This window comes from Canis lupus, chromosome 17, assembly GCF_048164855.1.
Source record: "Canis lupus baileyi chromosome 17, mCanLup2.hap1, whole genome shotgun sequence".
NCBI classification, from domain to species: domain Eukaryota; kingdom Metazoa; phylum Chordata; class Mammalia; order Carnivora; family Canidae; genus Canis; species Canis lupus.
The window spans coordinates 51,035,970-51,049,073 of NC_132854.1; the positions used below are offsets into that span (position 1 = coordinate 51,035,970).

The 13,104-nt window shown below is 37.0% G+C and overlaps 1 long non-coding RNA gene across 9 annotated transcripts in view; it reads right to left on the reverse strand.

The window, feature by feature from the left end:
• Positions 1 to 12,007, reverse strand: part of LOC140608082 (uncharacterized) — an 848,352-nt gene extending 836,345 nt beyond the window's left edge. For 7 of the 9 annotated variants that reach the window (XR_012010058.1, XR_012010064.1, XR_012010063.1 and 4 more), the window contains exons 1-2: positions 11,699 to 12,007; positions 3,428 to 3,488 (exon numbers count right to left, since the gene is read on the reverse strand). This is a non-coding gene — a long non-coding RNA (uncharacterized lncRNA). The remainder of the gene's footprint in view (positions 1 to 3,427; positions 3,489 to 11,698) is intronic. The other 2 variants (XR_012010065.1, XR_012010062.1) reach the window with 1 other exon arrangement.
• Positions 12,008 to 13,104: the final 1,097 nt, after the last annotated feature.

A 13,104-nucleotide genomic window follows, 5' to 3' on the forward strand; every position in this document is an offset into this window, starting at 1 on the left:
CAATAACCAACAACCATAGCGAGCCAAGGACAATACCAGTAATAATCATAATACCACCTACTGTTCACAGGCATTGTTTTGTGGACTCGATCTTATGGTTTTTAAAAACTACAAATTAATAAAATATAAATTCTAAAATAAAGGTGCATAAAGAATTGCATAAAATACATAAAGAAAACTCAACTGCCAATAAAATTAGAAAAAAATAGTTTGACCTTGCTAATAAATAACTTGAATGAAGACAGACTCCATGTCCATTGTATTTGTTAATAAAAATATCCAGCATGGGTAAGGGTGCAGGGACACGGGCCCCTTCATCTATTGCTGAGTGTTGGAAACTGGTTAAGACCTCCTGAAGAACAATTTCTAAGTGGGATTAAGGACCTCAGGACACACATACCCTTTGATCCAGAAATCCCTTTTCTTGAAACTCATCCTCAGGAATGATAAGAAGACTTACATATAAGGGTCTTTATCACAGTATTTCTAGAAGTGAAAATATGAATATAAATTAAATGCACCAAAGAGATACTTAGTTTAAGGTAGCACATCCATAATGGAATACTTTATTTAGCTAAAACAATTGTGCTTTAGCAAAGTATTTAGCAACACAGAAAAATATTAAAACATTTTCAAGTGATAAAACAAATGTTTAAGAACTTGTCATTCTCATGATTGTGGCTTGGCAAAGCACACTTCATTTTCCTTGGGTCTCTGTTTTGTCACCTTTGAACTCAGGAATTTGGACAGAAGGATGGCTGCGATCCCCTTTTCATTCTAAGATTCAAAATGTCCTGCTTCTGACCTGGAAAGTTTTTTTTTCTGCACTTAAGAGATAGCTGATAGGTTTTGGCATTTATACTCTAGGCCAGGTCTATGGTTACTCCATCAATAGACACCACTAATGCTAATTGTGTGAGTTTCATGCCAGGTGAGACCCAGTTTGAACAGGTGGGAATAGTCAGCACCATCCTTTGAGCTACCTCATGAAGACAATTTAAGTTTCTCTCTTTTTAAAAAAATATTTTATTTATTTATTCATGAGAGACACAGAGAGAGAGAGAGGCAGCTACAGAGGCAGAGGGAGAAGCAGGCTCCATGTAGGAAGCCCGACGCGGGACTCGATCCCAGGTCTCCAGGATCAGGCCTTGAGCTGAAGACGGCACTAAGCCACTGAGCCACCTGGGCTACCCTAAGTTTCTCTTTTTAAAAAATGGTACCATTTCATAAATGGTGCTTGTTATTAGTCAATTACACCACCAAGCAAGTAATTTGGAAGAGTTTGTGTTAGTCAGGGTTCCCCAGAAACACTGAACCAGTGGAGACTGATGGATGAATAGGTAGGTAGATGATAGATAAACAGATAGATGGATAAATAGAAATTGGCTTACATGTTTTATGGGCAAGTTCAAACTTGTAGGGCAAACCAACAGGCTGAAAATTCTATGACGGGAACTGATGTTGTTCTTCCAGGAAACCTGACTTCTTTGCTCTTAAGGATTTTCAACAGATTCCACGAGGCACACCCATAGTATCTGGTGTAATCTCATCTACTTAAAGTCAACTGATTGCAGATGCGAATAACCAGGTCAACAAAATACCTATCAGTAACAACTAGATTAGTGTTCGATTAAAGAAGGGAGTGCTATAGCCTAGCCATGCTAACATATAAAACTATTATAGAGCTGCTATGAGTGTTTCCATCCCAACAGCTGGCTATAATCAATCCCTCTAAGCAAAAAATTAAAAATTTTGCTTAGAATCTGTAAGCAAACCAGGATTGGAGAGAAGCAGAAAGAGGAGCCATTTTGCAAAAGTACAGAACAACTTTCGTCCTTACCATAGATGGGGACCCAGGCTCTCAAGTTATCTCACCTGAAATTCCTCTCTGCATCTCACCTCTCCTGACTCCATGCAAGCTGTACTTTCAGGCATGTTCCCTGCAAGTGGTGAATGTAAGATTACGGTGTAAAGAGGCAGGGGAGGCCAACCAGTGTGAAGATCTGAGCAGGTGAGCATGTATAAGTGAAGCCTTTTCCCTGTTTACAACCACGGCCATTTCCTAGGGCCTGCACAGGGTTTCCTGCTATGACTCTTTCCCCCACCAGTAATGGGCCTTTTCCTAAAGAGGGCTGCCACCCTGCGTGTGGTGCACCGGGGCCCATGCATTTGCTCTTGCTTTTCCTCTCTTTGCAAATCCACATACCCAGATATATGAACCAATGTATTTTTTAGGAAGCCATAATTTAAAAAGGATGGATATAGTTAAAAATGCAGGCTAGCACAATGAGAATGAGCTGAATTCTTGAAAACATGTCTACAAAGACAGTTGCTGTCACTTATCTGTAGTTTTTTAATGCAACGGATGGGGGGTTATTCAGTTTTCAGAAACCTCATGCTGTAGTTTGGCACTAGGTGGGAGACATTTGTAACAATCTTGATCATACTATGCAAACCACAACACATAAACTTTTGTGTATTTTGCTGACATCTCAAAAAGGGGCTTTTTGCTTAAAGTTCAAAGTTAACCATTAAATATCTTCCTCAAAATAATTGTGTGTATATATATTTTATGTATATGCGTATGACATATATTAATATATGTACATATGTTATACATATATGTATATAAATGAAATGGCTGACCATTTAATGGCAACCAATAAATTAAAAAACAGAGTTAGAGGATCCTAGATTTGATCATTTCTTTCTCACTATTTCTTACCCATCTCTGAATTCTCAGATTGAAGCCTAAGGTCTACCTTAGCAGTTTATCCTTAATCTCTCTCCTGGCTCAGCACCAGCTTGCTTATCTCTCTATTACTGGATTTTGCCTCCACAGCCATATATAGCCTATGTTACCTGCCTGGTCAGTGTGAGATAATCAAAGAAGGATTTATTTTGCTTTTCATGAAGTCATAAAAATTTTCATTTGGCAGTTCTCTTGAAGATTTCTTAATCCGACTACTTATTTTATGGTTGATAAAGCCAGGCCTGGAGAGGTCAGGGAATTCACCTACCAGCACACAGGTTGCAGAGCTAGGGCAGAGACTAAGACCATCTATGTGGAGAAACAAAGTTTCACGTAGCTCAACCCAAGAAATACTAAATAGTTGATGTGAGAGGAGACTGACCACAGTGAAGAGGAAAATGGCATCATCCTGTTCAAAGGAAACCAAGCCCAGCAGCACTATGGCTGCCATTTGACAGCTCCACCTCTCCTCTTGCCTCTCCTCTCTTTGTAATATTGTGCTTCTTGCTTTCCCTGTGGTTGGTTGGGGTGGGGGGCATGCAACTGGTTCTCCCCACTAAGTTGGAAGTGATAGGTTGCCTGTCACCTGGGCCCAAGGCTGAGGAGTATAGATTATGATATTTGTTCTTTCCATTGAATTTCCACTGAGTTAGAACTGACATGTAACACACCAACCTGAGTCCCTGAGGAGGACTATGAAGATATGGAGTGAAAGTCTCGCTGACTCATGTTGTATCTATAGAGTTAAAAAGAAATAAGCCTTTGTTATTTTAAATGTTGCCATTTGGGGAATTCTATTAATTGCATTATAACTTAGCCCACCTTGACCACTATAATCATCACATCACTGAACAGTTAATTTACTTCATTTCTTATCTGGCATCTGCAAAGGAAAGAAGAAGTAGTAATAAAAGTCAAGAGTTAGAGTGTAGGCAGCATTCTGAGTCTGAATTACAGTCCCATCACTACTATATGTGTAGCCCTAAGTTTCCAATAGAGTAGGGATAATAAGATCATTTGAAAGGATCATTATGAAGATTAAGTAAGCTAAGATATAGCAAGCATACCAGAGTATCCTAAAATTTTTGAAATACTCAATTTACTGCCATTTCCTAGTATTATTGTTAGAAACAAGTGCCTCAGAGACCCAGGCCAGTTCTCTTTCCATGAGACCACCTGACCTCACATTCCCTACCTTTACAGCTCCGGCTTTTTTTTCCTGAATGTTAACAGGAAAGAAATGGCATTACAGTGCTAGGATAGTTTACCCAGACCACAAGTCCAGCTCCCACACTGGACAAATCTTTCAAAGATCAGTAAACTCAGATCTTCAAGTTTTCTCTTCCCTCAGCTACTTTCATTTTAGAGCTGGAGCTATATATTGTTCCAGTTGCATACAAAAATTCTTAAGTCAGCAAACTAAATGTTACTACTAATGGCTTGGGGTAGGCTGGTAGGGTAACCGAGATTTCTTTAGAAATTTTTTTTTCAATGAATGATTTTTCTTTTATATAGTAGAAACCAGAAGTTGGAAGATTACGAGGAGGTGAGAGGAGGCTCCTGAGTCTAAGGTCAGGAACAAGACCAGGATGCCCCCTCTCACCACTTTTATTCAAAGTGGTACTGAAAGTCCATTCCTGAGCAATTAGGCAACATAAAGGAAAAAAAAGGCATCCAAGTTAGAAGTAAAATTGTCTCTAATTGTTATGTATATGAAACCCTAAAGAGTTCAGGGGGAAAAAAAAAACCTCTTGGAACTAATACACAATTTCAGTAAACTTGAGGATACTAAATCAACATCAAAAATCAATTGCATTTCTATATGCCAATATCACACTACCAGAAAGATAAATTGAGGAAACAATGCCATTGAAAATAGTATCAAAAAGAATAAAATATTTTGTTGTAAATTAACTAAGGAGATGAAAGATCTGTATGATGAAAACTATAAAGTATTGATAAGAAATTGAAGAGAACACAAATAAATGGAAAACTATTCCCTGTTCACAGACTGGAAGAATTACTATTGTTAAAATGTCCATACTACCCAAAGTAATCTACAGATGCAATACAATTCTTATTGAAAATTCCAATAATATTTTTCACAGAAATAGAAAAAATATTCCTAAAGTTTGTGTAGGATGAGAAAAGACCCCAAATAGCCAAGGCACTCTTGAGGAAAAAAGAACAAAGTCACCACACCTCCTGATTTCAAACTATATTACAGAGTTCTAGTAATAAGACAGTGTGGTGTTGACATAAAAACATACACACAGATCAATGGAACAGAATAGAGAGCCCAGAAATAAACCCATACATGAATGGTTAATTAATTTTTAATGAAGGACCTAAGAATATGCAGTGAAGAAAACATAGTATCTTCAATAAACAGTGTTGGTAAAACTGGACAGTCACATACAACAAAGTGATACTGGCCCACAATCACACCAGACACAAAAATCAATTCAAAATGGACTAAAGACTAACCTTAAGACCTGAAACTATAGAATTCCCAGAAAAAAAAAGAGAGGTAAGCAACTTGACTGTTGGTCTTGGCAGTAATACGTTGTATTCGATAACAAAAGCAAAGGCAACAAAAGCAAAAATAAACAAATGGACTACATCAAAATTAAAAACTTCTGCACAGGGATATCAGGATGGCTCAGCAGTTGAGCATCTGCCTTTGGCTCAGGGCGTGTTCCCAGAATCCCTGGATTGAGTCCCGCATCAGTCTCCCCACAGGGAGCCTGCTTCTGCCTCTGCCTGTGTCTCTGCCTCTCTCTCTCTCTCTCTCTCTCTCTCTCTCTGTCTCTCATGAATAAATAAATAAAATCTTAAAAATAAAACTCTTCACAGCAAACTATCAATCAAATGAAAAAGCAATCTATGGAATAGGAGAAAATACTAGCAAACCACATATCTAAGGAATTTATAAAAGGAATTCGTACAACTTAATAGCAAAAAAACAAATAATATAATTAAAAATGGACAGAAGCCATGAGCAGACATTTCTCCAAAGACACCCAGATGGCCAACAGTCACATGGAAAGTTGCTCAACATCCCTCATCATCAGGGAAAAGTAAATCAAAATCACAGTGAGATATCACCTTACACCTGTCTGAATGGCTAAAATCAGAAACACAAGAAATAACAGGTGTTGGTGAGGATGTGGAGAAAAAAGAACCCTCATGCACTCTTTTTGGGAATGCAAACTGGTACAGCTATTGTGAAAAACAGTATGGAGTTTGCTCAAAAAATTAAGAACAGAACTACCTTATAATCCAGGAATCACCCTACTGGGTATTTACCCAAAAAAATACAAAAACACTAACTCAAAGGGATACATGCACCTTGATTTATTGCAGCATTTTTTACAATAGCCAAACTATGGAAGCTGCCCAAGTGACCACTGATAGATGAATGAATAAAGAAGATATGGTGGGTATACACAATGGAGTATTATTCAGCCATAAAAGACGTTGAATTCTTGCCATTTGCCGCAACATGGATGAAGCTAGAGAATACAATGCCAAGCAAGATAATTCAGAGAAAGACAAATACCATATGATCTCCCTCATATATGATTTTAAGAAACAAAACAAATGAGCAGAGGATAAGAGAGAGAGAGAGAGAGAACAAAAAACAAACTCTTAACTATAGAGAACAAATTGATGGTTACTAGAGGGGAGTTGCGGGGGTAGATTGGGGAAATAGGGAGATGGAGATTAAAAAGTATACTTACCATGATGAAAAAGAAATTTAAATAAAAAAAGAATAAAATCCTGTCATTTTCAACAAGAATAAACCTAGAAGGCATTGAAGCCAGAGAGAAGTGAAATAAGCCAGAGAGAAAAAGACAAATATCACATGGTATTACACATAGAATCAAAAAGGAAAACAGAAACAAAATAGAAAAGAAGAGAAATAGGGAGAGGTTAGTAACAGGGTTCAAATTTTCAGTTATAAGACAAATAATTTTGAGTATCTAATATATAATATAATATATATAATATATAATGTATTACATAATTTAAATTTGCTAACAGAGTACAAATTAAATGTTGTCACCAAAAAAGAAAAGAAATACAAAAAATATTTTGTTTGATTTACCTAAGTATTATATTAAATCTCTACTCTTCCCAGTCATAAGAGAAAAATACCAAAATGGTTTAAGATAGCACAGGCAACATTTGAAATATAAGGTAGAAGAAGGTAAGAAGTATATATAAAATGAGAAAAATGTGTTGACAAGTATGGTGTTAAGTCTCCTCTGATATTCTCTGAAAATCATATGCCAAATAAGTGAATAAGTGAAAAAAAAATCCCAAACTCTTTGTTACAAAGTATTTCCATGCCCAATAACAGCAAAGGCAGATGTCTGCATTTTAAAAAATATAATTTGGATAAAAACTTTACCACAAATTTAATTTAATTTAAAGAAAGGGAAGTTGACAAAGAGGTCTCAGAAGAAGCAGATTTTCTCAAGTAGAAATGAAACGCTGACAGAGAAAATCTCCAGTTAATAAATACAGCCACTCAGAAAGAATGGGTTTAGGTGATCAATGTAATGATGACAGAGAAATCATAGAATTGACCCTTCTTGGGATGTTAGTAGTTTAAATTGCTTTGCAAATGATTACTGAAACTGTTTCAGCCCACTCACTTCTTCGGGCCACAGAATTTGCATTAACTGATTTTCTTATTGACATGACAAGAAGATAGCACTCTCTTATGAGAACTAATGAGTCCCTTCCATGAACAATTTTTGTGGACAGACTGTATTGGGCCTTCCAAGTTCATGTCCATCTCTCATCAGGTCCACCCTGAATGATGTAGGTGCTGGACTCGCTGTTTATTTCCGTGTATAACTTAGGATATACCTTCGCGCAGTAAGTGTTTCCAGAATGAATTATAGTAAGTTGATTTCTCACCACCTCCCCCGAATTTTATTCATTCAACTAAAAATCATATTTAACATGTGAAGTTGGGGTGAATAAGTGATTAATTAATAGGATGTCACTTAAAACATCTCCTCCAATACAGTAAAATTTTTCTAGAATAAAACTCTTTCTCCCTGTACCCCCTAATAATACAGATAGGAAAAGTGAGGTAGTGTGGACCCATAAAACATTCCATTTATTCACATTCTGATGAAGATCCTCAGTCGGTACGACATGTTTGCAAAACCTAGGGAGATCCTGGGCCCTCCAAGGGATTTTAATTCTTCATACATCCACAGATTCTCACTTTCATGAGTTTATCCTCTGTTGAACACATAAGCTCACCAAAATTTCACCCTAGACCTCCCCACTTCACCCCCAACTTTCCCTCTATCATTGGAGGCTGCTCCACTTCAAACAGCTATCTACTTTGCGTAACTTCGTTTTGCTTTTGAGATGTTATTTATCCATTTGTCCATGTGGGGGGGGGAGGGAGAGGAGAGAAAAAATCTCAAGCAGAATCCCTGCTGAGCTCAGAGACCAACTTGGAGCTCAATCTCAGGACTCTGAGATCATGACCTGACCTGAAATCAAGAGTCTAGCACTTCCTCAGCTCAGCCACCCAGGTGCCCAGGTTGCATAAAATCTTAATATGGTGCCGCGAGCACCAAGCACCTGAAACGTGGAACCCCAGCTGAGATCAGCTGGGAGCTCTCCACTCTGCTTGGTTCTACTTCAAATGCATGTTTTTAGTGCTTTTCCTCCTGCAATTGCAAGAACACAGCTACCCTCTAGGCTTTTTCTTCTCCTTGTTATATCCATTTCTTCACAAGTGCCAGTTGACAGAGTACTCTTCCTAACGTTTACTCACTCAGAGCTCACTTTATTTTCCACAAGCTATGCTTGATTGTATCTGTTCACCCAATATAATAACTCTCCTCATTTCATCCATATTGACATTCAACACTTATAAACATAGCAATCATACAGTATTTCCCAAATTAAATACTGTTCCGGAAATGTTAATATGTGTTTTGGGGGGAGGGAGGGAGGGAGTTTGGTTTTTAAAAGTTTGGAAAGTGTTGGATTAAAGATCTTTTAATATCATTATTGCAGGTTTTTCTCCAGAACTTTTAAGCTGTAATGTGCACTGTAAAACCCCTAAAGTGGGATATAGGATATATAACTCCATATAATATATGACCTGGTTTTTTTCCTAAGCTGGTTTACTGTCCAAACCTGGTTTACTATTCTTTATCCTATCCTGGTTTATGGTCTCAGAATCAATGCATATGGGAAATATGGTGCTAAGTTGGGCATCAGTTAATTCAGGATTACAAAGTAATGCTCCCTAAAATAGCTCCATTCATCACCTAGATGACAGTCTTTTTGCAATAATTATGGTATTTATTGATACTATGCCTTATACTAAAAGAGATTTATTATTATTTCAAAAAATATTCTTAAAAGCTATAAATTAGAAATGAAATGAACAGAGACATCAGAATGAAAAAAAAGTCAGAAGAATGCTAATATAAAGCCAGAAAATGTATATAAAAATGTATATAAAAATTCTATAACATACTATACAGAAGCTAATAGGAGTCAAAACTGGCTCTGAGCTTACTGGCCGTTCAAATCAAAAAGGGAAGAACAATCATTTATAAGATTTATAATGTCTATGAGATCAAAACACAGCAGATGCTTTGGAAAATTATAACATTCCCTATTCTCTACAAACTGAGAAATTTTCTTTTCAGGATCTTCACAGATAACACAATGTGTGGGCCCCAAACCCAGCCACATGTTAAAAATCACCTGGGGTGGGACACCTGGGCACCTCAGCAGTTGAGCATCTGCCTTTGGCCCAGGTCGTAATCCCAAGGTCTGGACCAAGTCCCACATCTGGCTTCCCACAGGGAGCCTGCATCTTCCTCTGCCTATGTCTCTGCCTCTGTGTCTCTCATGAATAAATAAATAAAATCTTTTTTAAAATAAATAAAAATAAAAATAAATAAATAAAATAAAAATCACCTGGCCCAGTTTGTGAAATCCATCTTCTCAGTCCCCACCACAGAATGACTGAGTTAGTATTTTTAAGAAGTTCTCTCATTGGTCTTCAGCCAATCTGGAAGATCAGAAATCAGGAATTCCTATTTTGATAGGCGATATCCTTAACAATGTCCTTGTTAAAGTTATTGGAACAGTTTCTTTAGGCCAAGATTTCAGCCTCACAGGGAAATATATACTTGGCCAATTGTTTGAAGATATTCCCTTAATGGATTTTCGATTGTCTCCGTGTTCAATGGCAGAGAAATCTCCCATAAATAAAGATTATAATTGAGCCCCACTTCTATGAAAGCCTGCAATTCCATTACCCAATCGAAATATTCAATAAAGTCAGTGAATATTTATTTGGAAAACACTCAGCTACAATAAAACACAACTTAAAAACAAAAACTTTCATTTATAAACATACTCTCTTCTAACTCAAAACCATCAACATTAATTGGCGACAGGATTCTCCACTTCTGAAAGCTATATAAACAAACACAGATGTCAAACAAGAAACAAATTGATAGGATACACAAAATTATCTCAGTTGCCTTACAAGGTGACACTGAATATATTAAACAAAAGTTGGAAAGAAAATTTAATTTACAAATCTCACAGGAATATTGGTTTCATATTATAGCAGTTAGTTCTTATGCTATGAATTTTCCCTCAAGGAGGGAACACCAATGGAGAGTCATCTCTAGAAATTTTCACTCTCTACTACAAAACAATAAAACAAATCAGAATTATCTAATCAATGTGGGGGGAGGGGAATGTAAAAATAAAAGCACAGATTTGCATTCCTTCTGGGGCTGCTTACAATTGCTTGGGTTTGAAAGAGGAAGAATTGAAGTTTTTCAAGGATGTCAAAAGGCAGGAATAAAATAAGGGTGGCTTCAAAGAGTGACAAGAGCTCTATCAGGTTGCGGTTAAGAGAGCCTGTCACCACAAACTGCTCTTGTTTATTGAAAATGCTAAGGACTACAGGACGTTGTTCTTCTTAGTTATCTCCAGTCCAAAAGAGCAAAGGAAGGAGAAGCCACAACAATGAACATGACAGGGAAGTAAATTGTGCCTCAATAAAGTCAAGAACTCTATGACAATTAGAATCAAAAGTGAGTGACGGGACTCTAGACACATACAGGAACAAGTCATTGGAACAATTGACTGGCATATTGTAGGGTAGTACTTCTCAAACTCTGGAGTGTATCTGAACAACCAAGAAGGTTCCATAAAACCATTTGCTGGGCCATAGCTCCAGTTTCTGATTCGGTAGGTCTGAAGTGAGGCCCTAGAATTTCCATTTCTAACAAATTCGCAGGTGATGCAAATGCTGTTGGTTCTGGGCCACACTTTGAGAGACTCTGTTGTAGAGTGTGGGTGACAAATTTCCAGCCTATAGGATCTAGACAAGGTTACTTAGCAGGAACTGATTGCTGCCCTGAGGATACCTAGGTTAAGTGTTCTGGTTTTTCAATGTCAATCAGAATTCCAAATTTTTATAAGAAGTCTCTTGATTTTTAAGTATTGGTAATTGATTTTTCTAAAAAATTTTTTAAACTTTGGGTGAGTTAAACAACACATATCTATGGGCCTAAGGCCCATATACTTAGAGTTGAAATCTTTTTTGTAGAGGGATTCATACATCAGGTAAAGAATTTGGTTTAAAAAACATAGATTCAAAATGACTCTCTAAAACTAAGGTGAAGTTCAAAACCCAAGTTGTCAAAAATAATAAGTATAACAAAGTGTCAGATGGTGAAAAAATATACCGACAGGGTCTGACTTTTTTCCCAGTTTACTAAGTACTTTTATATATTATCTCGTTTTATCCTTCAAGTCATAAAAGAAGTAAGGATTTTACTGTCATCTCCATTTTCCAGATTAAGAGCCTGAGACTCAGAAAGATTGAATGTTAAGAATTTTAAAACCCTATTACAAAACACTTACACTTTTTTCCTATAGCAATAGCTTGACACTTCTCAAAGTTATTCACAGGGGCACCTGGGTAGCTCAGTCGGTTACGCTTCTGCCTTCAGCTCAGGTCATGATCTCAGGGTCCTGGGATCAAGCCCCACTTTGGGCTCTCTGCGAGGAGTCTGCTTCTCCTTCACCCTCTGTGCTCTCCCTCTCTCTTCAATCAATCAATCAATCAATCTTTTTAAAAAATAAAAGTTAATTACAGCCATTTCTACTCATCACATTTGAGGACACAACCTTTTTAAAAATCTAACAAATGTTGATTGGGATTGGGGTCCACATTGGCCCAAGAGCAGGTGGGTTGGGCAATCACCAAGATAACTATCATCAACAGGAAGTAATTATGATGTAACACTGAATTCACAGCACTGGGATTACTAAAAATCTCCTAGGGACCTCATAGAAAATATAAGTTGCCAGGCCCTACTCCTGAGTATTATATTCTAGGTCAGAGGTCAATGAGAAGGAATGAGGTCCTGCTATCTACTTGTCATTTATGTTTAATTATGCCCAATGAGGCTGAATTTTGATGGAACTTTGTTTATCCCACTTATTTCTTTTGATCAAACATGTAGCCATAGAGAGAAAAACTAATTCTTTACAAGAATATCCAAGAGAAAAAGTACAAAATTGTTCCAATGAATGAGAATCTATTTTTGTTTCCAAGATAGCCTGAGAAAAAGTTCATCCAGTCTTTGTCAGTAAGACTTTTATGTCCACTTACAGTTCAGGAACTTATTTTTCCTAGCTAAAGCCTCCTGTCTAGAGCGTCTGTTATCTATATGCTCTTAATTCATGACCAATGGCACACTGCCCTCTGTCTAGACCTTTATGTTACATATCATATTGTAGCCTAAGGTCTGTGTGATTAGTGAAGTTTCTTAAGTATGAGTTAAATTAAAAAAAAAAAAGGCATCGCAAAGGAGAATAACCATATTTTTCCAAATGAAACCAGGATACAAAGCAAAGTCTTCCCAGGACTCAAAGTTAAAACCGTCCTAGAGGTGCATAGTTATTTGGTTATTTGATATAAAATAAACATTCATCTGTATAAATCTATTGGTAAAACATAGCAGTTATATGATAGCAACCTCCATTCTTCAATCAGAGACCTCGATGGAATATTGTCTCCCTGCTCCCAATGAGGAAAATCATAGGCTTCAGAATCACACTTGTGTCAAGTGACTTAAAACATGTCACCTAACTTTTCTGAGCCTTAGAGTCCCCCTTTGACTGAAAAGAATATAAAAGCAAGAATAATTATAATTTTTTCGGGTAGTTTTATGAGGGGTAAGTAAAAGAAATAACATAAATGGATGGGGATATCAAGCCTGCAGTAATTCTCAATTTATTTTTATTTCCTTCCTGTCTTCTCT